This window comes from Hylobates moloch, unplaced genomic scaffold, assembly GCF_009828535.3.
Source record: "Hylobates moloch isolate HMO894 unplaced genomic scaffold, HMol_V3 SCAFFOLD_2, whole genome shotgun sequence".
Classification (NCBI taxonomy): Eukaryota; Metazoa; Chordata; class Mammalia; order Primates; family Hylobatidae; genus Hylobates; species Hylobates moloch.
Genome location: NW_026652277.1, coordinates 77,143,484 through 77,170,267, shown reverse-complemented (window position 1 = coordinate 77,170,267; position 26,784 = coordinate 77,143,484). Strand labels below are relative to the sequence as shown.

General features: G+C 35.4%; 1 long non-coding RNA gene across 1 annotated transcript in view; it reads right to left on the bottom strand.

Annotated features, from left to right (window-relative positions):
* Positions 1-26,784, bottom strand: part of LOC131382526 (uncharacterized) — a 270,620-nt gene that overhangs the window by 67,182 nt on the left and 176,654 nt on the right. Inside the window, exon 4 of the long non-coding RNA XR_009212072.1 lies at positions 17,431-17,565. This is a non-coding gene — a long non-coding RNA (uncharacterized LOC131382526). The remainder of the gene's footprint in view (positions 1-17,430; positions 17,566-26,784) is intronic.

Here is a 26,784-nt window from a genome sequence, read left to right as displayed (position 1 = left end):
GCAGGGATTGAGTCTAGGCGGTTAATCCTGGACAGCTACCTCACATACTGTCTGTTTCTTATGCTGATACGTTTCTTTATTTACTGTTTCAGTAAATCATTTCAGTGAGTATCAATAGCAATGAATATTTTTTGAGTATTTACCTTACACATGTAAGGAAACAAGTATTAATAGGAATAGGCCTCAGATTTGCTACTCAGCAGTGCCAGAAGAATCCCCTTACTGGAAGGTAAATTTGGGAAGCTAGCATTAAAAGGGGCTGAACGAAAAAGTAGTCCTCATGTATTTAATTCCTCATTCATGGTGTTGGCATTGTTCTTTGCATATATTTTTAATTTTGCCATTAGCTGTCTGCATTATTATTATCATTTATACATCTCTACTAGACTGATTAGTCTTATTTATTTCTGTTTCAGTGTGTATAATAGTGCCAAGAATGAAGCAGATCCTCCATAAACATTTTTTTATGTGGTTGGAGGAACAAATAAATAAGACAAGTCATCAAAGGTCCTGCTAATCAGAGGTCGTATAATATATTTCCTGGGGAACAGAAATCCAGGCAGATAAAATACAAGAACACTGTATACTGGTGTCCTTTTAAGAGGCACAATGAACATATTTAGACATAAAATTGAAATGATGTAAATGTTATGTGAGGGTCCTAGAGGATGCCATCTTGAATTGACAGATGGATGTGTTCAAGGGGCTTTAAAACGTGACTTTTAAAAACTAAGTTTAAAAACTGTTCAGAATTTTTACATTTTTCACACCAACTTTTTATTTGTAAATTCATATTCCATTAAAAAGTGTCATGAGACATAGGATCTTAATAAATTTTTTTTTCAGAAAAATAGTATATCATAGAAGTATAATAAAGGAATAATTGGGAAATGGGATATATAGTTATGTTATTCTAACATACCAACCTTTATTTTGCACTGAAAACATATATACCAAAAGCATGATAGTGTTCAGGTGCATGGTAGAAATAAATTGACTCTGAATTCCAAAATTTTACATATTAACAAATATATTGATAATCAATTAAGTGATAATTCCTTTCCTCTTCACCCTCCTCAATCTACCCCTTTAGAAGCCAGTAACTAAATTTAAAGCAGTGTACATAGTACATACCTTTTGCCATTTAAATAATAAACATTGTCTCAGGGTCATGTTTGGACTGTGCATTAGAGAATGTTTTAAATTATAATATTCATACATCAACTTTGAAAGAGCTATTAAAGGTAGCAATTAAACACTTTCCAAATGACTTTTAAAATTTAAGAGTCATTTTGTGTTTCTGTTCTTTAGAAGTTATTTAGCCAATTCCTACCACTTATAACAGTTTATAACAAGGGTTATAAACTCTAGGGACAATTTTTACACATTAAAAATTCCTCCTTCAGTGTTGTAAAAATCAAAGTCTGAGTAAGTTGAGAAAGAATATGGTTAAATAAATAAGCTTTGACCGGATTTATGGAGTTTGTGTTTAACAACGTCTGTGCTGTTTCACGTGGTAAATGTTTATAGCCAAACTTCCAATCAGCTCTGTCAGGACTATTACTTGGCATTATGTCTGGGTTCCTTAGTTTAATTTTAGTTCAATTTGTTGTGCGTATACACCACTGTAATGAAAACTGACATAATGAGTTGATTCAAAATTAAATGATTCAAGAACTGAATATAACCATGTAGGAAAATAAACATCCAAATGATGCAGCAGAGAAAAGATAAATTGCTTATGATTTAATTTATTTTGAAAGCTAAAAAATGATGCAGCGTTTTGGGGAGAAGTGATTATCTCTTCTACATTTGCAGACAGTTCAAAAAAACTAGAGCTATAGCATTCTTATTAATCTTATTCTTCCCACCTCTCATCCTTTTTATTTCCTCCTAGCTCTCTTTATCTTTTATTACTTCTCCCATGAAAAACATTAAGGCTGTGTAATGTGAAATGCTAAACTGAACATGAAGCAAAGTTGCAATTAAGTATGATCACCTATATAACATTTAAGTTTGCAAATTAGCTATCACATGAGTCTGTGACAAATGACAATGGCAGAGACTTCTAATTTTTTTTTTGAGACTTCTAATTAAATAAGCTTTTGTTTAGGCATTTTATGGCACAAATGGTCTAGTGACTAGAATGGTAGAAGAGGGCATCTAAGGGCATGTGCTGAGTGTGTATAAGAGTGTGTGGGGAATCATCTGACACTGGCTCCCTGAGGTATTCCCAGGGTGATGAGTCTGCTGGCAGTCTTGAGGCAGGTGGGCTCTGCCTGTGTGGTACACATTCATTTCCCTAAATTTCAAGCAGGATGATGTAGGGCCCAAGGGAAAACTTCCCCTTTGCCCTCTAAAGGTTTGCTGAAAATCACTGACAAGAGACAGATTAATCAAATAAATGGTATACATATTCATTATTAAGTGTATATGGGGGCCTTGAGAATGAAGAACCAAAGACATAGGGGACATTGTCTATTTTTATGCTTAGGTTTGAAACTGACCCAATAATGTCATAGGTTTTTTTTGTTTGTTTTGTTTTTTTGTTTGTTTTGTTTTTGTTTTTTGGATGACCTTAGAAATGAAACTTTCTGGTCTTAAAACTTGAAGCTTACATTTATTTCATCTGAGTTCCTTCCTTAGGAAATGGTCTTCGGGCCTCTCAAAAAAATTATTGCAGAACTGAAACTCACCAGCTCACCACATCCAGTGAGAGGCCAGACCCTCATTCATCATGATTGCTTCCTTGCCCTTCCCTAGTTCCTGTTTTCTTACACGTTGTTACATTTCTTCCTTGCTATGTAAACCACTGCTTTTAGTTGTTTTGGGAGATGATGGATTTGAAACTGAGCTCCCTATTGCCAGTTGAAGCACCTTGTTAAAGCCTTCTTCCCTGGCAATACTCGCATCTTAGTCATTGGCTTTCTGTTTGGTGAGCAGCAGGGCCTAGACCAAAGGTCCTGGTGTATTGGTAACAGGTTCAACAAACTACAAACAGCTATGTAGAAATATGATTGGACGAAAAGCATATGACCTAATGCTATAGACTGAGTGGGGAAACCCACAAGATCTGTCTGTCTAGATTCTTCTTGGCCCTGGGAGCATGCGCTCCTTCCTTCTGGGTATTGGCAGGACCCTCTCTTGAATGGGAGTCTTAGGACTTACAGTAAAACAAGATAGGTCAGATAATTTCTTTATGGCCAGTTTTTACACAGAATAACAGAGGGTAAGTTAGGGTAATATTTTTTGGTTTTATGGCTGGCTTTGGGGAAAAAGTGGTTCCAGGTTTTATGACCCACGCTGGGGAAGAGGGATTCTAATTTCTATGGCTAGCCTCAGGGGAGAATTGGAATGACAGACAGGAGGGCACGAGAAGGTAAGAGAAAAACTTTTGCTTTCTGAGGCAGTTTCTGAGGCCTCCATTTTGGGTTACCTTTTTTAGTCCCAAAAATAGACACTGCTCATCTCTTTTCTCTTTCTTCAGCTGGGAAAAGGGAAAAAAGAGGCAGGCAGGTAGGAGGGAAGGAAGGAAAAATCCAGGGAAGGAGAGCAAAAAGAAAGCTAGATTTAGGTCCACCTCTGATATGGTTTGGCTTTGTCTCCCCTCCCCCAAATCTCATCTCCAATTGTAATCCCCATGTGTTGAGGGAGGGACCTGGTGGGAGGTGAGTGCATCATGGAGATGGTTTCCCCTGTGCTCTTCTTGTGATCGAGAGGGAGTTCTCACGAGATCTGTTTGTTTGATAAGTGTCTGGAAAGCACATTCTCCCTATGCTCTCTTTCCTGCTGCCTTGTGAAGAGGGTGGCTGCCTCCCCTTCACCTTCCACCATGATTGTAAGTTTCCTCAGGCTTCCCCAGCCATGTGGAACTGTAAGTCAATTAAACCTCTTTTGTTTATAAATTACTCAGTCTCAAGTATGCCTTTATAGCAGAGTGAAAATGGAATAATACAATCTCTAAGCCAGAGCTTTCTCCTACAAATCTATAAAATGCACAAAAAAGATGTATATTCATTCATTCATACAACGAAACTTAATGAGTAGCTACTATATATTATGGACTGTTCTAGGAACTTTAATATGTAGCATTATATAAAGTATGACATAGTCCAGGAGTCAGCAAACTTTTCTGTTAAGGACCAAATGGTAAATATTTTTGGCTTTGCAGAACATGTAGTCTCTGTCTCAATTGTGCCTTTGTAATGCAAAAGCAGCAAAAAAATAGTAGTAAACTAAAGAGCATGGCTATGTTCAAATAAAACTTTATTTAGCGAAACAAGCACAGCAGGATTTGTCCTGCAGCCCATAGTTTGTCTGTCAGGTCTATTCTAGTTGACAGTGATTTGAAATATTGTCATAGACCTGGATAAAAGTCACTACATTTCTTACATTCAAATTGTTTTCTCAACTGCAGGTTATAGGTTTTGTTTTGTTGGGGCAGATAGATTAAGTTTTAATTATATGATGTATATTGGATTTTATTAAACGGGAGTCCTCACAAAATAACAAAATTTTGCCTTAGCTAAGTCAATCGTGTTATATGAATCTTGTGGATTCTTTGTACACAAGAAACAATGCCAGCTAGGAGGAGGCAAGTGTGTACTTAGTACAGAGCTCTGTAAAATTGGATTTGATGCACATGTCACAGCCCAAAGAGATGTGGGTGACTCTGCACTCCCTTAACTCTATATCTAAATGTTGAGAGTGTTAATTTTTCACTGATGGAAGTGAAAGCACAAAGCTCACATTTAACCACAACTGAGCAAACTCAGCTCTGTGACCTCTACTATAGGTGGGTCACTAGTACAGGTGGGTCACTAGTACAGGTGGGTCACTAGTACAGGTGGATCACTAGTACAGGTGGGTCACTAGTACAGGTGGGTCACTAGTACAGGTGGGTCACTAGTACAGGTGGGTCACTAGTATAGGTGGATCAGTATTCTATAATCTTACCAACCAGAAAATTGTACTCCTTCTGGAAAAGAACAAGCAATATTAGTAAAAGAGAGGCTTGTGTTTGGTGTGGGAGTGATAGCAGGAGTTTTCTCTTTTAAAAGGCCTACAATTTGATTTTCTATTATAAAAACAAAACGTAGATTCTGCAAATTGACTTCCACATATATTTACCAGGATTCAGTGGGAGCCCGTCCAAGTTAACATGAATGTAAAATGTTGATGCCTAAGATATAGAAATAAAAGAGCCTATGAGAAACTACCTAGTGCTTAGCAGTATTGTATTGTGAATTTGAATGCCTTTTTTTCAACAGAAGACAAACAGAGATTATCAAATGATTTCACATAGAAAAAGTATGACTTCAAAAGTGATAGAATGAATTTGCCTTTGCAAAAAAGCAGTCGTGTTGCTCAGATTTGATTGTAAGACACAGTCCGAGATCTTGAAGTTCATGTCACTGACTAGTTATATTAATAATAACCAAAAGAAAAGGAGCAGCATTGATCGCTGAACTAACTGGATGTTTCTTGAAACTTGGCTGTGCCAAGCCTGGCTCCTCTTAGAGAGAGAGAGAGAGACCAAACACCAGCATAATAGCTTCACTATTCCCTTTGGGTTGTTATAAGCAGAATCAATATGTGCTAATGACTGCAGCAATAAATTTGGTCATACTTCACAGGGTAACATTCTGCACTTACCCAGTTGTTGGTTTGACATAGAGTATTAATAGAGTTTACCCTTTTAAGTTGTAAATTACGATGAAAATGCTGAGCCTAACACAAAATGCATTTGGGGATGTTTTTAAGCATAGGAAATATTGGTAATACTTCCACTAAGCATACTATTAAAATAAATAAATAGTATTTACTACTTGGTTCCCAGCTGCAGCTAGATGGAAAGCAGTGGGAAAGGAGAAATAAGACATACATATTTATCAAATGCACAAGGCTCATGTTTACTTAATCCATTTCCAAGGAGTTGCTTACACCAGAGAACAGAAAAGAGGGTTTTGTTTTTACTTCTGGGGTTCATTTCAGTGAAGCTGATATGGAAAATAGTACTGTTAGTTACAATTGTAATAATTCAAAAATTAATTGTCATAAAATATTCCTCATGACTTTTTGCCAGTCATTAATTTGCTACCATTTTGTTATGCTTTTTTGGCTTAAGTTTCATCAAGACATCTATATAATGTTTTGATCTCTAAGGTAAAGTGAAGAATTAGTGTCTCAGAATAAACCAACATGCCCACACATATGCAAACACACACACACACACATTAGATTTATACATATGTGTGTATGTAAACACACATATTCAAATGGTATATTTCATGTAAGTGTGCACATCTTCATGAAATAAAGTGTTTTTATGTTTTATTATAATGAAAATTACATCTCACACACTATTTTCAGGATTAACTTTGTGATTATAATTGGTAAAAAGACGTATTTATTTGTATGAATTTGATTATGGGATAATATGTGTGTGTTGGGGGTGAATATATAAACCACTCTGTTACCTTTTCATTGTCAAAAAAAGACTTTGCATCTTTTTTTACTTTCCTTAAATTCATACATAATATGGGTAGTAAAAAGAGTTTGTTTAGAAAATAGTAAAAAGAATTTAGTCAATTTAGGAGTAAAATTGAACTTCAGTGTTCTCCATCTCATCTTCCTCCTAGGTAATTTTCATTGCACTTAACTGTTTCTGTCACAAATTTGAGATACGATAACATTTTTCCCTGTGTTATATGATAGACATATGTCTTAAAACAATATTGTGAACTTCTAGAGGGCCTAGAAAGAGTTGTACTCTTTTTTAAATTTCTCAAATATTTGGTACAATGCTAAGCATATAAAATATTTGATAAATACTTTTTAAAATCAAAATTACAAAACATGAGTAAATTGCTTGGGTCTGGCCTTACATGTCAGTACAAGAATTGAAGAGATGACAAAGGTCAATTAAAATGAAGAAGAAATGTGTATTTTTTCTAATGTAAAAAAATTAATTTTTTCACATTTTTGAGAAATACATTTATTGTAAATAATATAGTAATATTTTATTTAGTATGTTGTGCTTTATTGATAAAAAGAGAATATAAAAAATATGTATTATGTTATGCAATGAACTACATATAAGAACCCTGTGGCAAGGAGGAAACTGAAAAGCTCGTGCCCTCTGATAAGCCTATTTTAAAACTTGTTCCAGTAATATCTTTTTAAAATGAAGTCATTTCCATGAAATTCTAACCAGGCTATATATATATTTATTAGGCACTAGAATGTCAATTGATATGCCAAACATCTGGTTACCTAGGGTCTGGCTTAACTGGGCAGAACAAGTTTTTTTTTTTTTTTCTATCGATCGAATCCACTGATTACCTACAAAAGAATGATTTCATCATTCTGGTCACCATGCATCCTAAATGAGGTTTTGCATTGAAGTGTTGATACTTACTCATTAGTATGGAGTCATTTGAGACCAAAATTGCAGGTGAAGATTTGTCTGTATGTAGCGTTAAATGTTGACAGATCATTTCCCTGTAATGGGAATGTGGAGTGAAGACAATGTGCTGCCAGTTGAATTGGAAATGCAGATACCGAATTATTAATGCTTTAAATTGTAAAGTGTCGGATCTGTCTAATTCAGGAAATACATGCTTTTATAAATATCAGACTGTCTTATCCATTCTTTAAAAACATTTCAGTGAACTCTGTATCTCTTCTAACATCAAAACTGTTTAAGTTTTTACTTTTTGGTCTTAATATCAGAATAATTCCAAATTAGTTACTTCAGTGCTTGATCACATTAGCTCAATATGTTCCCACTCCTCTTAGACCCCGTATGTGTAAAAGAGACCTAAAGTACTTTCACATAGATTGTGTGGCCTGCCTGTAAGCAAGTGTGTTTAGTAACCTAGGATTGAAGACAACAATCTCTATTAGTATTCAGAATTAAGCCCAGGTTTCTAATTATTCCAAGCTATTGAGAGCGGTTTGCCCATGAGTTACTTTAAAGCAGTGCTGTCCTTTTACGTTATGACTTCATGGGTAAGTGAGACACTAGAAATGCTTCAAGAATGGAGCTATACTTAATGCCTGCAGTAATTTTTCCTATTATAGTTACTTGTATGTATGCTTTACTCACAACTTAGAACATAATATACTTCATTTATAGTAACCCCATTCCAGAACACAAAACAACATGCCATGGAAAGAATATTGGAATTAGAGACAATATATTTGTGTTTGAGTTCTAGGTTTTCACTTCTTAGTTTTATAACCTTGGACAACTTGCTTAATTTCTCCTGTACAATTTTATTATCCCTAAATCTAAGATAATAATACCTCAGAAACTTGTAAAAAATTAAAGAGATTGTATACAAAAGAGAATCAGCATCATAACTACAATATGCAGCACAGATTAAAGATATCAATATTATTATTTACATACAGAAGATAATAGCTATGTGGAAAATGACAAGTAGCTCTTCAGTGGTCGACAGAGTTCTGCAGAGTGTAAGTATCTGCTGACTTGACCATTTTCAATATTGAGGCTTAAATATGTAATGTCATTGCAACTTGATTAGAGTGTTATATGGACCCTATTTATTTGACACTCTGGTAAATAGCATTTTTATTTAATCTGAGGGAGACTGTCAAAGAATAAAGCCAGTTCCATGCCTACAGCAACCCAGCAATGAATTAATGGTATATCTATAGTACTAGCACACAGTCTATTTAAATCGGATAGATGGCTGCTTTTCCTGCAGCCCATCTGCAACAGTCTATAAAGGAATGTAATTCAGCTGAATAACATAAATCTCCCTCTGCTGAGATCCTTTGTTCAAGTCAGTTGGTTTTTCTACTTGAGGCTGGCTGTTAGACAACTCAATCTATCACTCATGTTTATTCATATCTTAATGCTATCTATATGCTTACTTTAAAATCTCAAAGTGAAAATGAGTTCTTGATATCATACATTTCTGTAATAAGAGAAATAATTTATTTGCTTAGTTTAGTTCTACCATGATATGCAATTTAGAGAGGCTTCTAATAAAAAAGCTTTGCAAAGATTATAAAGTTGTCATGGCAGCATCACTCAATTAACACTTCAGACACTTTTTATTTGTTTGTATTTTTTAATGCAATTTTCTACTAAGGCAAAACAAAACTTTCTACTTTCACCGTGCAAAGAAATCCAGTGGTATACTTCTTCCAAACTGAATGTCCAAACTATGAACAGTAAGAAATTGCACAGAAACAGTTACTTTGTATTCAAAACCTACCTATTTCTTTCTTGGTTTATGACTTTTCATATCCTGAGTATCCATCTGTGAAACAGGATAGCTGAGGAAGGTTGAAGAGGGCATCAGGATATGGCAGAATACCTCCATTTTAATTGTAGATAAACTGCTCATTAGATGTGTGCCTGCTTCAAGTTACCCAAAATTTCTGTTTCTCACTTTCTTCATCAATAAGCTACCAGGTAGTAAAGCTTAAATGAACTAAAGCATGTAAAGCATCTTGCACTTAGTGAGTGTTTAGTTAAACTAAGAAAAATGTATTTTCACAGACTTAGCCTGTGGATGTGACTATTCAGGAAGGAAGTTTAGAGTGATTTTGGGTGTCAGAGAGAGAAGGCAACTGTTATAGAAGAGGATAATATTAGAAGGGGTTAATAGAAATGAAGGCTGTAATTCTCTAAAGTAGAATTTGATCTACAGATTTATTTTATATAAGGGATGAATCTTATTGTTGGATGAATCATACCTTAATGTGTAAACGTGTATCTTAATTTGATAGTCTAGAAAATGGCTAGATTTAACATCAGATCTGCCTAAAAGTATTGTTTCTCTAACTTAATTTCACTAGATAATTCCTAGACTTTGCTTAATAAGATACCATATGTCATTTAACCATGATGGGCCTGTCAAGTGGGGGCTTACTCAGAATACCTACGTGTAAACTGGGTGAGTCACAAATCCAGAACATTTTTCTCACATATACGATTACTTTAGAATTGTTATGTGGGTCTGAAATAGTATGTTTCTGCTATCTTTTGGCTTTCTAAAACGAAAGAACAGTGACTCAAGTGAGAAGACCACTAAAAGCCAGAGAGCAAATAAAAATAAAATGAATATGCTCTAATTATCGAACAAGGAACAAAAAGAAGATATAACTGTCAACTCCAAAACTAGAGAGCTGTAGACGTTCTGAAAATTGGTTAGAGCCATAGGGAGACCATTCCTAAAAGGCATTTTGGAATCGTTCAGTGATTTTTAAAGTTAATTTAAATCTTTTGCTGAGGTGGAGGTGATGCAAATCACTTCCCAGTTAAACTTTTAATTATTCCCAACCCACCACATCCGTTAACTCCAATCATTACTAAACAATAGAAATTAGAATTAATTTCTATTAATCCTGCACTCTGAAGTATCACCCAGAGACCATTGTGCTCACCATCTTTTTAACCCCTCATTTTCTGGGTTGTACACATTTTCCTGGTTTAGTGGAAATAAGTAAGTTGGAATTATTGGGGAAGATTTATCAGAATGTGCTCCAGAGAAACAGACTTGTTGACTTGGATTTAAAGGCAAGTAGCAAGAAATAACAGAAATGTCCTTTAATTGTCCAGGACAACATGATGAATTATGGTGACAGAGCCCACATGGAATGGTTCTTCCCCTTCTCTAATCCATCTTTGGAACATGCTATTTTAGATGAACTTGCAGCTCTAGGCATGTTTCATATTAATGCCTTTGTATTACCAGTGATTGTGTTGGCCAGACATCAGTTTCAAAGCCAATTTTGTATTCTTCATTCATTTTGATAGGAAATAATAGAAGACATCACTTCAATTTTAGTGAGTAAAAGATTCAAGAGTAACGGGAATTGACTGGCATGCTTTTTTTTTCTTTTTAAAATGTTGAATGATATGAGGAAAGAAAGTTAAAATAGAAAAAGAAAACAAATCAAGAGTTGTGTTAATTCAGTGACCTGTTAGTGGTTTGTATGCTGCAAAAGTAAAGCTTTATAGTTATGCAAAGAATGAAATTGCAAGTGATAATTCTGTCAATTAAAGGCAATCTGTTTTAAAATATTGGCACATCTGAAATTATATAACATGGTGAACCAGGTAGTGTGAATAGAATAGAATGTCAACAAATAAAGGCTAGACAAATGGAAATCCTTCAACTTTTCATGGACTTAAAAAGGACTGAGATCCTAGAAAACTGCCACAACAAAATGTGAAGAGACAGGCACATTGAGAGAGATACAGTACTTGAAATCTGCTGAGATGGCGTGGAAGCCACTGGAAGCCATAGCAGTAGGACAACTTCATTAATAATTTGAGTGAATTGCTGGAGGTAGAGCATCTATAAGCGAGTTAATGGGTGCAGCACACCAACATGGCACATGGATACATATGTAACAAACCTGCACATTGTGCACATGTACCCTAAAACTTAAAGTATAATAATAATAATAATAATAATAATAAAAAGAAAAAAAAATAAATTCCTGGGGGCTTCAATCATGGGAGTTTCCACACTATTACGGAGTTTTTCTCCAAGAACCTCATCCGACGTTTACAGTGAAGATCTGATAAAAATGCCCTCAAGCCTTTGGCAGGGGGATTGGGAGAGTAGCCAAAGTGTTGATATAATCCTCCCAGATTCTTCTCTATAACAAAGGGCAACTCTGAGAGAAAGGCTTCTCATAGGGCAATGCTGAAATATTTTTCTATCTATCTGTGTTCTTCTAGCCTTTCTGTCATACCTAAGAGGTGGAGAGGAAACGTTGAAATGTAGTCACCAGGATGCAAGAAAGTAAATCTGGAATATTATCCAGGGAAAAGAGTAGAAGATGAGAAAAGAAAAAAAAAACTCTATATTTGTGTAGGAGGCACAGAAACACTTGTGAAGTGTGAAACACCTCACGGACATGGTTCTACTAAAAGAGGAGACTTAATTGGGAGATTATAGATGCCTTTCCTCTACCACACCCTACCACTACGCCAGTGAGCCTGTAGTGTTTTTTAGTGGATTACAACTAAAAGAGCTACAAAATGTGAATGCTGTCTGAAAAGTGTAACAAGAAGCCACAAAGCCAAGAGGAAATACAAAAACAAAGAAACTAGAGAAATTTGAAGTTTCTGGTACCTATAACTACAGCGAACATTAAACACAGCCCAAATGCCAGTCAGATTAATGCAAATCTTCTCACTAAAAGCTTATTTCAGTATATTTTATCCTCTACAACATGTGCTACTTTCAGCAAAATGATAAAACAAACACCAAAGGCAAGAAAGAATACAGTCTGAAGAGACAAAGAAAAACCTCAGTGAGCTTAAAGATAGCTCAATAGAAACTTCTCAAATAGAAATGTGAAAGGAATTTAAAAAATAAACAGAGCATCCAAGAACTGTGGAGAAATATGAAAATGTATAGTATACTCGTAATTGGAATACCAGAAGAGAAAAAAGAGAGAAAGAATGAAGCAGAAGAAATATTTGAAGAAATAATAGCTGAGTACTTTCCAAAAATCACAGTCTTCATCACATTTGAAGAAAGATAAAATATGAATACAAATACAAAGAATACTAAGAAAGAATACAAAGAAAGAATAAGAATGGAGAGATAAAATACCAATAACGTAAAATAAAACAAATAGATAAAAAGAATACCTAGACTATATGTAAACTACATAAAACCAAAGACAAAGAGAACATCTGGAGGGAAACCAGAGGAAAAAGGCATCTTACTAATGACGAACAAGGTTAAGAATTCTGACTTTGATCAGAAAACTTGCAAGCAGAAAGAGAGGAGTGAATGGGATAGGAGTGTAGCCAAAGCCAATAAAATGTATCCTTATTTGATAAAACCCTTACACATTTAATATGTTCTTTTAACTTCTATAATATTGATATAATATTGTAAGACAATACCCATATAAAACTAATTTAGTTGTTTATCAACTAAAAATGAAAAGAAAATATTCATTCACATTGTTGTGACATCAAATAAATATATTTGCCTATTATATTTACAATTTTATTTATTTATTTTTTTTTTCTTGAGACGGAGTCTCGCTCTGTCACCCAGGCTGAAGGGCAGTGGCGCGATGTTGGCTCACTGCAACCTCCGCCTCCTGGGTTCAAGCAATTCTCCTGCCTCAGCCTAAGTAGCTAGCATTACAGATGCGTGCCACCATGCCTGGCTAATTTTTTTTTGTATTTTTAGTACAGACAGGGTTTCACCATGCTGGCCAGGTTGGTCTCAGACTCCTGACCTCATGATCGACCTGCCTCAGCCTTCCAAAGTGCTGGGATTATAGGTGTGAGCCACTGCGCCCAGCCAAATTTTTTTATGTTTTAATTTATTTTATTTATCTGGTGATCATATATTGGGAAATATAGGAATAATCATCTTTTTAAGTATGCACCCTTTTGGTTAATGCCATACTACCTAAACCTGCAAGTGAGGGTGTTATGACTAGAAATAACATAAAGGAATGAGCACATTTTCATGCAATCCCACACTGTTTATAATGCGCTCGAGTACATCATCTCATTGATGCCTCACAACTCTGTGAAACAGCCACTGCTATTATTCCTATTTTCTAAATTAAGAAACAGAGAATTTATGTAACTTACTCAAGATCATACACATATTAGAGTTATAATGGCAGATTCAGAATTTTCAAGCCTAAAGGTTTGTTTCACAAGGCTCAAATCTCTATAAGAAGTAATTGTGTGAACTAAATACTAATTGGCACAATTTTTATCAGGCTTTTCACATATACTGAGATAAAAACTATGCATTCTGTCATTACAGCATGAAAATGGCTTGCTTAGTGTGTGAGTCTTTGTGTATACATAGTGGCTAGCTCTTTGTCATCTGCTCTCCATAGCCACCTCTCAGGAGGTCTCAGAAATGAGACACCCCCTGAGAAATGCTACTTTGAAGTCTATGAATTCAGTTTACTATCGGAGTAGAACTTTCAGAGTATAATAACACTGTAATCACCAATGAACTATAATTAGTTAAAAAGATATTGAAAATTCAGGAGAAAAGAACCAGATAGCGATGTTTAGGTTTGATAAGTGTTCGAAAAAATATTTTTTTCTGTTTAAATGAATAGTAAAAATATTAAGAAGTAATAATAAAATACCCCCCAAAACCAAGAAAGATTAAATTGTTTCTAAAAGTGTTTTTGCACTATTCCTAGAAAATATATTTTAAAGAAAGAGAATATAAATGAAAGTAGACTAGACAAGTACTATGTGATGAAAACGACAGCCTAACTGGATACAGAAATAAGTCATGCAATTGCAATACTATCCTGGAGGAAACAATATATTCAAGTTAACACTTGTCTGAAAAAAAAGTATAACAATCTGCTGGATATTCAGAGAAAATGACTTCTTTGAAAATATCTAAGAAATGAAATTGTTAAAGACAATGTCAGAAAGTCACATCCAAACACTTGTGGCCCTTCAAAGAACTATAACACCAACATTTCTGGATGGTTGAGCCACAGAGAAAGCCTGCCTATGAGGAGATAGAACTGCAGTATTGTCCAAGAAACATTCATCTGTCAAATTCTCTAACAAGATTTTGCATGTAGACCTAATATTTTCAAAGTAGGCATTAGGTATTATCACGACCCACTAAAACAAAATGAGTTGGCCATATATATACATCAACACCTTTCATGTTCAAATGTTTTTCTTCTGAGTATGAAAATCGGTAGGTGGAAATATAAAAGACTGCTTTTACTTCTAAATGAGAGTGATTTAATAAACTGAGAAAAAATATCAGTGAAGTTAAAAGGTATAGTGTAGCCATAGCTAGTTAGATAATATGGAGCTGAAATTATTAGCTAGATTTATGTGGTAGAGAATAAAGTACTTTCAGAATATGCGGTTCTTTAATGTAACAGAAAAAAATACAATAATATTATGGGGAAAAGGTCAACCTAATTTATGGAAAGAGCAGAAATACACAGATGCATTATTCAATTTTAGCATACATATAACTAAAGGGAAAATGAGAACATCTCAAAAATCCTCCATTGGAACGAACAGCTATTTTACTTCAAAAAGTTATTCTTGTGGCTTTTATGAACACAAAAACTGACATTTGTATGGCATCGAGTAGTTCACAAAGTGCTTTTCTACACTCTATCTCACTTCATTCTCATAATAATCCTGAGAGGCACATTCGAAGGTCCTTCAAGGATATGAGATTTTAGACAACTTCCTCAATGTAACACAGCAGAAAAAGCATGGAACTTAGATTTGAATTTGATTGTTTGTTTGTTTCTAACTCTGATTCTTTCACTCCAATAGGCCTTATGCCCAGTGGCTTTGTACTTTTGACATCTGGGATTAGTGAAATTTACTCAGCCTGCGATATTAAGCCATTGTCAGACTGCTCCCTTCTATGTTTCAGCCAAATCACCCGTGATTGTTGTTTGTGTATGTACTCTGCACTGGTCACTTTGTTTTGTTTTTTACTATCTTATGATCATTCCCTCTTTCCACTTTTAAAATTAATTAATTCCAAATTAAAAGTTGCAATTAATAGGTTAATGAGATAGTTTAGTTCAGTTTTTTTCAGACTTTTCTCATTATTACCTGAAGGGCAACGGCCTATCTGTATTTTTCTATTGATCTCCGTACTGAATTTCCAGATACCCTGCACACAAAATTCTACGAGAATCAGAGATATTCATGGACTATAGGGTGAGATAGTCTAATTCTATTTTGGAAAAAAAAAACAGTAAAACTTGTTGCATATGTCTACATAAAAAATCCTCTTCATAGTTTTAAGGTATAATTATTAAATATAAAATTATGATTCACGCAAATATAAAATTAATGTATACTAAAGGCTTTATTCAACTTATTAATTTATATAGAACCCAGTAAGTTGTTAAAACTAGTTGAAATTATAATTTTGATATGGATACTTACATGATATACCATATTGAATTTATTTCATTGCTAAGAACAGGAATAATTTTCATTGCAGTGAACAAAGTAATATAATAGAAATTTAATCAGAGATGCATATCATTTAAGAATGAGGTAATATCCAGAAGATCTACTAGAAAACTCCAAGCATTCCAATGAAAGAATACCCAGTATACTCTGTTTAACCATTTCCAAATCTCAAACAATAGTATAAAAACCATGACTCAAGTTTTTATGTTCAAACCACTGCATTCAGATGTTCCCCAAGAAAAATACATAGTTTTCTGTCTGTATAATTGTAAGACATGTTGTAGTGTTTTTCCAGAACAGAAAGGAGTCTATTGCAAAGGCAATTTCAAGACTGATGCATCTTAGAAGGCAGATATTGGTCACAATTTTAAATAATAGTTTTTTAAATTGTGTTTTGTTTTTACCAGTTTAAGAAATTTTAGTTCCATTATTAGTCAAAAATATGGATTTTACATCATTATACTATAAAAGAAACGGAGAATACTTTCTTTTCTTTTCTTTTTCTAAAGTGGCAATAGGCCATAGGTGATGTTTGCTGCCAGTGGAGATAGTGAATAAAACAGATTGATTTATGTCATGTCTTTGTAATGTAGTTCCATCATTCATCATATCTATTATCAATAATGTCTATTATAAACAGTGGAATAAAAGTAACTGAAAATATAAATATAGAATAAAAGACATCACCCCTCTGAGTATGTGAAAATAAAATTGAAAACTATAATTTTCATTACATTAGAAACTAAATTAATTAGAGATTAATCTCTTTTTGGCCTCATAAAATTTGCTTTTGAAGAGCAAATTTAAATTTGCTGTTTAAAGCCATCATTAGTAAATTGTTGTGATAGGCAATATATTATTTCTGGTATTCTTTTCATATTTTAAAAGGCACTTAAGTTTCTTGTTTGCTTTCATATTTTTAATTTGTTGTTTGCTTTTACATTTTTAATTCAGCAAAATATTAACCATGAATCTATGATTTATTTTATCATTGGTACATGATTTTTATTCACTTTAAATACTAAATAATATGAGCATTTGTGGCTCTGCTCATACAAGAGCATGTCATTATTACCTGTAGAAGAAAATGCAATTTAAGACTATTTCAGGCTATATCTTTATGTATAAGTCAGAGTTAAATTCTAGAAGTTTATATATATGTATATGTGCATGTGTTTGTGTATATATATATGCATATATATATACATATATATGTAAAATCAGTCAAACCTAGTTGCACATGGTAGTTATATTCTATAAAGTTTCTGTGAATACTAAATTAGTAAATATTAAATCATTGCTCCTAGGGGAAATAAATGTGTGTGCGTGTGGTATATTAACATGACTGACATACATTATGATTTAAATATTAAAAACCTAAAACCAACTCATCCTGGTAAATTCTGTTTATTTTACAAAAAGGAAATGAGGTTCAGAAATGTTGAGTGACTCACCTTAGACTGCTCAACTGACAGGTAGGTGCCAGAGTTAGATTCAGACTCTCCAACCGGCCCCTACAGCCTGGACTTCTTGCACTGCTTTGCACTGCCCCCTGCCGTCTCCATTCTCCAGTCATCTCTGTATGAAAGCTGAAACAAGGCAGAGAATGCACTTGTGGGACCTCAGTGGGGAATATGTGCATTAGACAACTCAAATTTTTCTAGCACTGAGCATATTAGGGAATAATCTGTAAACAAAGTCCATATTGATTTTGGGTTTATAAGTAAATTTTAGTGTGTCAGCAAATTCACAAAAACAGAATCCACAAAAAATGAGGACAGAAACTACACATGTAAATTTGATTTATTTCAATTATCAGCACTGTGAAATTAAACACTTTTATGCAGACGTAACCTCAGTTGGTCTAGTACTATGTGGCCATTAAATAATAAAGATTCACAATTGTATGAAGCATGAAAAATCTGATTGCATCACTCTTGCTTCCCATAGACATTATGTCAGCTCTTAATTACCCTTTTTTTTTGTTTTGTTTTAGACGGAGTTTCACTCTTTCTCCTAGGCTGGAGTGCAGTGGCGGGATCTCGGCTCACTGCAACCTCCGCCTTCCGGTTTCAAGCAATTCTCCTGCCTCAGCCTCCCGAGTAGCTGGGATTACAGGCGCCCGCCAGCACGCCTGGCTAATTTTTGCATTTTCGGTAGAGACGGGGTTTCGCCATGTTGGCCAGGCTGGTCTCGAACTCCTGACCTCGTGATCCGCCCGCCTCGTCCTCCCAAAATGCTGAAATTATAGGCGTGAGCCACCCCGCCTGGCCCTTAATTATGCTTTTAAAAAGACATTCATTTGTTAAATCTAGCATCCAGGGTAATATCCAAAACACATTTAGTGAGTCAGAATTTTAGTTATTTCTTTGCCCTCTCATCAATTTGCAATAGAGTATTTGATAATCCTTAGTAAGTTATCCCATTATTTATGTAAATTACTAGAATAAAAATAATTGCAAAACACTTAGAAACATATTAAGTACTTGCTTCATACGATGATAATTTTATTTCATAGCCTAAAATATAGATCTGTTGTAAATGTTATTAAAACCAGGAAAAGGATGTTTTAAGCTTTGCTTTGGATTTCCTGCCACCTACCTTTTCTCAGAAACTTCAAAATAAGTAGGTGAATTCTCACATTTTGCTTATAAAATATATAGAAATACGGAAAAATATGTACATATATACACACATATTTTAATATATCCAATAATGCATTATTTTTCCAGATAGAATTTTAAAATGTAAATGCCTATTCCACATTTTAAAATTGTGCTGGCTGGGAGCAGTGGCTCACGCCTGTAATCCCAGCACTTTGGGAGGCCGAGGCAGGTGAATAACAAGGTCAAGAGATGGAGACCATCCTGGCCAACATGGTGAAACCCCGTCTCTACTAAAAATACAAAAATTAGCTGGGTGTGGTGGCGCGCACCTGTAGTCCCAGCTACTTGGGACGCTGAGACAGGAGAATGGCGTGAACCAGGGATGAGGAGGTTGCAGTGAGCTGACATAGAGCCATTGCACTTAAGCCTGGGCGACAGAGTGAGATTCTGTCTCAAAAACAAATGAACAAAAAATTGTGCCATGGCTTTTCCATATTTCAGGTAGAAATAAAAGCAAAAGATGAACATGTTTAATAGCACATTTCAACTATGTTTGCAAAAATTAATTTGAAAGATTTAATTATCCAAACACTGATGGATTGTTTTGTTGAATTATGGAGCTTTGAAATGAGAACAAACTAATCTGTTTTAAGTGTTCTCCCTCTCTTTTGTCATATATATCATTATTCTCTTTCCAGATCTTTTAATTCAGCTTTCAAGATTGTCAGTGCTGCAGGCCAAAAGGCAGAACTGAAAATAAAATAAACTAAGCAGTACATAAAATGCTGGTTTGTCAGTCATGTTAGATTATCATCATATAGTAATCTAATAATCTAATTGTTTATATTTAGCATTATAGAGAGATAACAGTATTCTGCTTTTAGCAGTATGTCAGAGAACATTCCCTTACTGTCTTAATAAATATGATGAAAATAATACATAAAATATGAAATACGTACTTTAAAATACATTGATGAGTTTACAGGAAGTAAAGGCTACTTAGAAGCCAAATCTAAGTAAAAAGAGAAACTCTTTAGGCACCCCACACGTGGCTATATTTTGAGTTGAGAGAGAGGCATGGGTGGCCCAGAGGTGAGTGAGTTGGAGGTGAATGGGCCATTTCATGATGTAGCTTACTTGTGTTCTCTGTGCCTTCTTGATCCTGAATGTATCTTTCCCATTTTACAGTGGGTTGTGGTCAAGCTTACCCAAATTTATGATTTGGTGGTAGATCTAATACAACTCACCAAATTGTGGACCCCTCTGGACTCATAGTCAATTGATATCTCATGACCAGATATTTCCTCTCTACCAGGGTCAGTAGCATACCAGCAGTTATCTGAATGGTGTATTCTCCACTACCAAAAGCATGACCTTCCTCCAGAAACCTAGGGCTGACATTAAGATTCTCTTATTAGGGCTTGTCATAAAGTCCAAAAGGTGTCATTTGCAATCACAGTACTTTATTTATTTTTTTTGAGATGGAGTCTCACTGTATCACCCAGGCTGGAGTGCAGTGGCGCAATCTCGGCTCACTGCAACCTCCACGTCCCTGGTTCAAGCTATTCTCCTGCCTCAGCCTCCCGAGTAGCTGGGACTACAGGTGCACGCCACCATGCCTGGCTAATTTTTGTATATTTTAGTACAGAAGGGCTTTCACCATGTTGGCCAGGCTGGTCTCAAACTCCTGACCTCCAGTGATCTGCCCACCTCCTCCTCCCAAAGTGCTGGGATTACAGGTGTGAGCCACCGTGCCTGGCCAATCATAGATACCTTTAATATCACAGGACCTATTGTGTTATTTGGCCCAAGTAGAAGAGGGGCATTTGTCATAATCATGACTTGATGAATAGTCCTTTCCTACTCTGGTCCCACTCAAACCTGCTGCCTTCCACATCAGGAGGTAAATGCGTCAAAATGGTATTTGCCTCTGTAACCGAAAGAATCTAACCAGGCGTCGTGCTTTCTTCTTCTTAGTGGAAGGTAAATGACAAGATGACTTTTCCTTGACTTTTTCAAGCACGTCTCTGCATTCTGTTACTTCTGGACTATTACAAACTTTCACTGATATGGTAGGACCCTGAATCTTCTTTGGGTTTCTCTCTTATCCTCTGGAGAACATATGTCTTGTTTTTTGTTTTTGTTTCATTTTGTTTTGTTTTTTGAGACAGAGTCTTGCTCTGTCGCCCAGGCTGGAGTGCAGTGGTGCGATTTCGGCTCACTGCAAGCTCCTCCTCCCAGGTTCATGCCATTCTCCTGCCTCAGCCTCCCAAGTAGCTGGGACTACAGGCGCCCGCCACCATGCCCAGCTGATTTCTTTTTGTATTTTTAGTAGAGACGGGGTTTCACGGTGTTAGCCAGGAGGGTCTCGATCTCCTGACCTCGTGATCCGCCTGCCTTGGCCTCCCAGATTGCTGGGATTACAGGCGTGAGCCACCACGCCTGGCCTGGAAAACATATGTCTTAAAATGACCCACCACATGCTTTCCATTTTTTGTTCATCCAGCCTGATCATCAAAAGGATCAACATATTGAACCAATGTGATATTATGTGGAATAATCAATGGTTTAAGCCTTTTAAAAGTATGTTAAACATAGAGTGAAAGAGTTAATATACCTGGGATAAAACCATAATTGCATACTGTTGCCTATACCTTGTGAATGTGAATCACTTCTGATCCAACCACAATGAGATACCATCTCACACCAGTTAGAATGGCCATCATTAAAAAATCAGGAAACAACAGGTGCTGGAGAGGATGTGGAGAAATAGGAACACTTTTACACTGTTGGTGGGACTGTAAACTAGTTCAACCATTGTGGAAGTCAGTGTGGAGATTCCTCAGGGATCTAGAACTAGAAATACCATTTGACCCAGCCATCCCATTACTGGGTATATACCCAAAGGACTATAAATCATGCTGCTATAAAGACACATGCACATGTATGTTTATTGCGGCACTATTCACAATAGCAAAGAGTTGGAACCAACCCAAATGTCCAACGATAGACTGGATTAAGAAAATGTGGCACATATACACCATGGAATACTATGCAGCCATAAAAAAGGATGAGTTCATATCCTTTGTAGGGACATGGATGAAACTGGAAAACATCATTGTCAGTAAACTATCGCAAGGACAAAAAACTAAATACCGCATGTTCTCACTCATAGGTGGGAATTGAACAATGAGAACTCATGGACACAGGAAGGGGAACATCACACTCCGGGGACTGTTGTGGGGTTGGGGGAGGGGGGAGGGACAGCATTAGGAGATATACCTAATGCTAAATGACGAGTTAATGGGTGCAGGAAATCAACGTGGCACATGGATACGTATGTAACAAACCTGCACATTGTGCACATGTACCCTAAAACCTAAAGTATAATTAAAAAAAAAAAAAAGAAAATTACCATACTTTTGTTTGGAGCAGAAATTTTTTATGCATAATTCATGTTTTATAATATAGAATATTAAAAATGTGTGCTCAGCAGATAAGATTTAATGAAATTAATGGGATATTTTTGCTCAGTAAGGACATTTTTTTAAATGAAAATAGCTTTTTTCCCCCTCATAAATATATGGCAGTGAAAAACATCAAACTTTTAGTAGTTTTTTTTGTTTTTTGTTTTTTGTTTTGCCACTAAAAGGGTTTTAGAGACCCCATGGGTCATTGGACAACACTTTGAGAACCATTGGATTGGTACCCGAGTTTTTAAGTGAGTTATCAATTATTTAAGTAATATTTTATAATAGAAGCTATGGAGACCCTTTTTGGTTTGTGTGTGTGTGTGTGTGTGTGTGTCTGTGTGTGAATTGTTTTACATTTTAATTTTAAGTTCGGGGGTACATGTGCAGGTTTGTTATATAGGTAAACTTGTGTCATGGGGGTTTGTTGTTCAGATTATTTTATCACCCATGCATTAAGCCAATACCCACTAGTTATTTTTCTTGCTTCCCCATCTGATTCTCCAAACTTTGATAGGCCCAAGAACTCCAGAGGGAGCCAATATTCAACATTCTTAAAGAAAAGCAATTTCAACACAGAATTTCATATCAGTCAAACTAAGCTTCGTAAGTGAAGGAGAAATAAGATACTTTTCACACAAGTAAATGCTTGGGGAATTTGTTATCACCAGGCCTGTCTTACAAGAGCTTCTAATTAGGAAGCAGTAAATATGGAAAGGAAAGATCATCACCAGCCACTACAAAAACACACTGAAATACACAGACCAGTGACACTATAAATCTACAATATAAACAACTCTGTAAAATAGCCAGTTAACGTCATGAGGACAGGATCAAATCCAAACATATCAACACTAACTTTAAATGTAAATGGGCTAAATGTTCCAATTAAAAGACACAGAGTGGCAAGCTGGATAAAGAAACAAGACCCATTGCTATGCTGTCTTCAGAAGACCTATCTCACATGTAATGACACACATAGGCTCAAAATAAAGGGTTGGAGAAAAATCTACCAAGCAAATGGAAAACAGAAAAAAAGTAGTGGTTGCTATCCTAATTTCTGACAAAACAGACTTTAAATTAACGAAGATATTAAAAAAAAAAGACAAGGAAGGGCATTACATAATGTAAAGGGTTCAATTCAATGGGAAGATCTAATTGTCCTAAATATATATGCACCCAACACAGAAGCACCCAGATTCATAAAGCAAGTTCTTAGAGACCTTCAGAGAGACTTAGACTCCCACACAATTATACTGGGAGACTTTAACACCCCACTGACAATGTTAGATAATCAAGACAGAGAATTAGCAAAAATATTCAGAACCTGAACTCAGCACTGGGTCAAATTGACCTGGTATGTACAGAACTCTCCACCCCAAAACAGCAGCATATATATTCCTCTCATTGCCACATGATACTCTGAAATTGATCACATAATTGATAGTAAAACACAATAAAAAAGAGAAAACTTCAGGCAAATATCCTTGATGAACACTGATGCAAAAATCCTTAACAAAATAATGGCAAACTGAATCCAGCAGCACATCAAAAAGTTTATCCACCACAATCAAGTATGCTTTATGGCTCAGATGCAAGGTTAGGTCAACATATGCAAATCAATAAATGTGATTCATCACATAAACAGAACTAAGGACAAAAATTACATGACTGTCTCAATAAATGCAGAAAAGGCTTTCACTAAAATTCAACATTCTTTCATGTTAAAAACTCTTAATAAACCAGGTACTGAAGGAACATACCTTAAAATAAGAGCCATCTATGATAAAGCCACAGCCAACATCATACTGAATGGGCAAAAGCTGGAAGCATTCCCCTTGAAAGCTGGCACAAAACACAAATGCTCTCTCTCACCACTCCTATTCAACATAGTATTGAAAGTCCTGGCCAGAACAATCAGGCAAGAGAAAGAAAGAAAGAGCATACAAATAGGAAGAGAGGAAGTCAAACGATCCCTGTTTGCAGATGACATGATCCTATATCTAGAAAACCCCATAGTTTCAGCCCCAAGGCTTTTTACCTGATAAACAACTTTAGCAAAGTCTCAAGGTATAAAATCAATGTACAAAAATTACTAGCATTCCTATACACCAACAACAGGCAAGCCTAAAGCCAAATCAGGAACAAACTCCCATTCATAATTCCACAAAAGGAATAAAATACCCAGGGTTACAGCTAACCAGGAAGGTGAACCATCCCTACAAGAACTACAAACCAGTGCTTGAAGAAATCAGAGATGACAAAAACAAATGGAAAAACATTCCATGCTCATGGATAGGAAGAATCATCATCGTAAAAATGACCATACTGCTGAGAGAAATTTATAGATTCAATGCTATTCCTACCAAACTACCATTCACATTCTTCACAGAACTAGAAAAAAAAAACTATTTTAAAATTCATGTATAACCAAAAAAGAGTTTGAATAGCCAAGACAATCCTAAGCAAAATGAACAAAGCTGTAGGCATTATGCTACCCAACTTTAAACTACACTTCTGGGCTATAGTAACCCAAACAGCATGGTACTGGTAGGAAAACAGACAAATAGACCAATGGAAGACAATAGAGAACCCAGAAATAAGGCTGCACACCTACGACTATTTTATCTTTGACAAACTTGACCAAAACAAGCAGCAGGGAAAAGATTCCCTATTCATTAAATGGTGCTGGGATAACTGGCTAGCCATGTGCAGAAGATTGAAACTGGACCCCTTCATTACACCATATACAAAAATTAACTCATGATAGATTAAATACTTCATTGTAAAACCCAAAATTTATAAAAACCCTGGAAGATAACCGTAGCAATACCATTCAGGATATAGGCACGGACAAATATTTCATGAAGAAGATGCCAAAAGCAATTGCAACCAAAAAAATATTGACAAATGGGATCTAATTAAACAAAAGAGCTTCTGCACAGCAAAATAAACTATCAACAGAGTGAACAGACAACCTAGAGAATGGAAGAGAATTTTTGCAAACTATGCATCAGACAAAGGTCTAATATTCAGCATCTTTAAGAAACAAACACACAAAAAAAATTAAGCCTTTTAAAAAATGGACAAAGGACACGAACAAACACTTTTCAAAAGAAGACATACATGCAGCAAATGATCATGAATAAAAAGCTCAACATCATTGATCATTAGAGAAATGCAAACTACAATGAAATACCATCTCACACTAGTCAGAATGCCTACTATTAAGGAGTCAAAAACAGATGCTGGTGTTGTTTTGGAGAAACAATGATGCTTATACACTTTTGGTGAGAGTGTAAATTAGTTCAACCATGTGGAAGCCAGTGTGGTGATTCCTCAAACACCTAAAAACAGAACTACCATTCAACCCAGCAGTCCTATTACTAGGTATATACCCAGAAGAATATAAATCATTCTACCTTAAAGACACATGCACATGTAGGTTCACTGCAGCACTATTCACATAGCAAAGACATGGAAGCAACCTAAATGTCCATCAATGACAGGCTGGATTAAGAAAATGTGATACATATACACCATGGAATACTATGCAGCCATAAAAAAGAATGAGGTTGTCTTTTGTGGAACATAGTTGGAGCTGGAGGCTATTATCCTAATACAAGAACAGAAAACCAAATACAGCATGTTCTCGTGTATAAGTGGGAACTAAATGATAAGAACATATGAACACAAAGAGGGGAAGAACACACACTGGGGGCTATCAGAGGGTAGAGGGCAGGAAGTGGGAGAGGATCAGAAAAAATAACTGATGGATACTAGGCTTAATAGCTTGGTGATGAAATAATCTGTACAATAACTCCCCATGACACAAGTTTGCCTGATATTGGTATAGCTACACAAACTTTCTTTTGATTAGTGTTATAATTTTTTATTCTTTTATTTCTCCTCTAGTCTTACATTATAGGTATGTCTCCTATAAACTGCATGTTAGTTTTCTTTTAAGTCTAGGCATATCATTTTTTGTCACTCAATTTGAGTATTTAGAAAATATAAGTTCAAATCTAGCATAGTGCAGTTTTGCTTTTTGTGTTACCTTTTCTGTGTTCTCATTTTGTGTCCTTTGTCTTCTGCTTTTTAACTGATTAATGTTATATTTTTATTATGTTGTTTTCTCTTCTTTTTGAGTAGTTATACATTTTTTTAAAATTCTCTTAGTAGTATATAATAAATAATTTGCCTGGATTTTGTCTTCAGTTATTGGTAATCTCTAAGTTCTTGGAATTTCCTGGGTGATAGGAGTGTCGTTATTATTTATGTTGGACCTCTCAGACCACAACTGATAGCTTATGCTTATGAGGTGACCCATGGTGAGCCCTAGATGGTTTATGTTAATAAGATGACTTAGGATAAAGTCTAGCCACAGCAGAAAGACAAACCATGTGATTAGAAGTTTAGGTTATGTACTATCAGTGCAATCTCCAGGTAAGTTAGCAGGCTGAAACTGAGTCACATGGGCAATGATTCTATCATGTCTAGGTAAGGAAACTCTAATAAAAGTTATAGATCAAAATTCACATGACACTTCAATGCTGGAAGGGCAAACATGTCCCCAAGGACTATAGTAGTTTCACTTTTGAAATGCTTCCAGATTTCTCCTTATGTATCTTTTTTCTGACTAGTTCTAACTTGATTCTTTTTGCTATAATAAAACTGTAATTAAAAGTACGGAGCTTTCCTGAGTTCTATGAATTGGTCTAGTGAATTACTA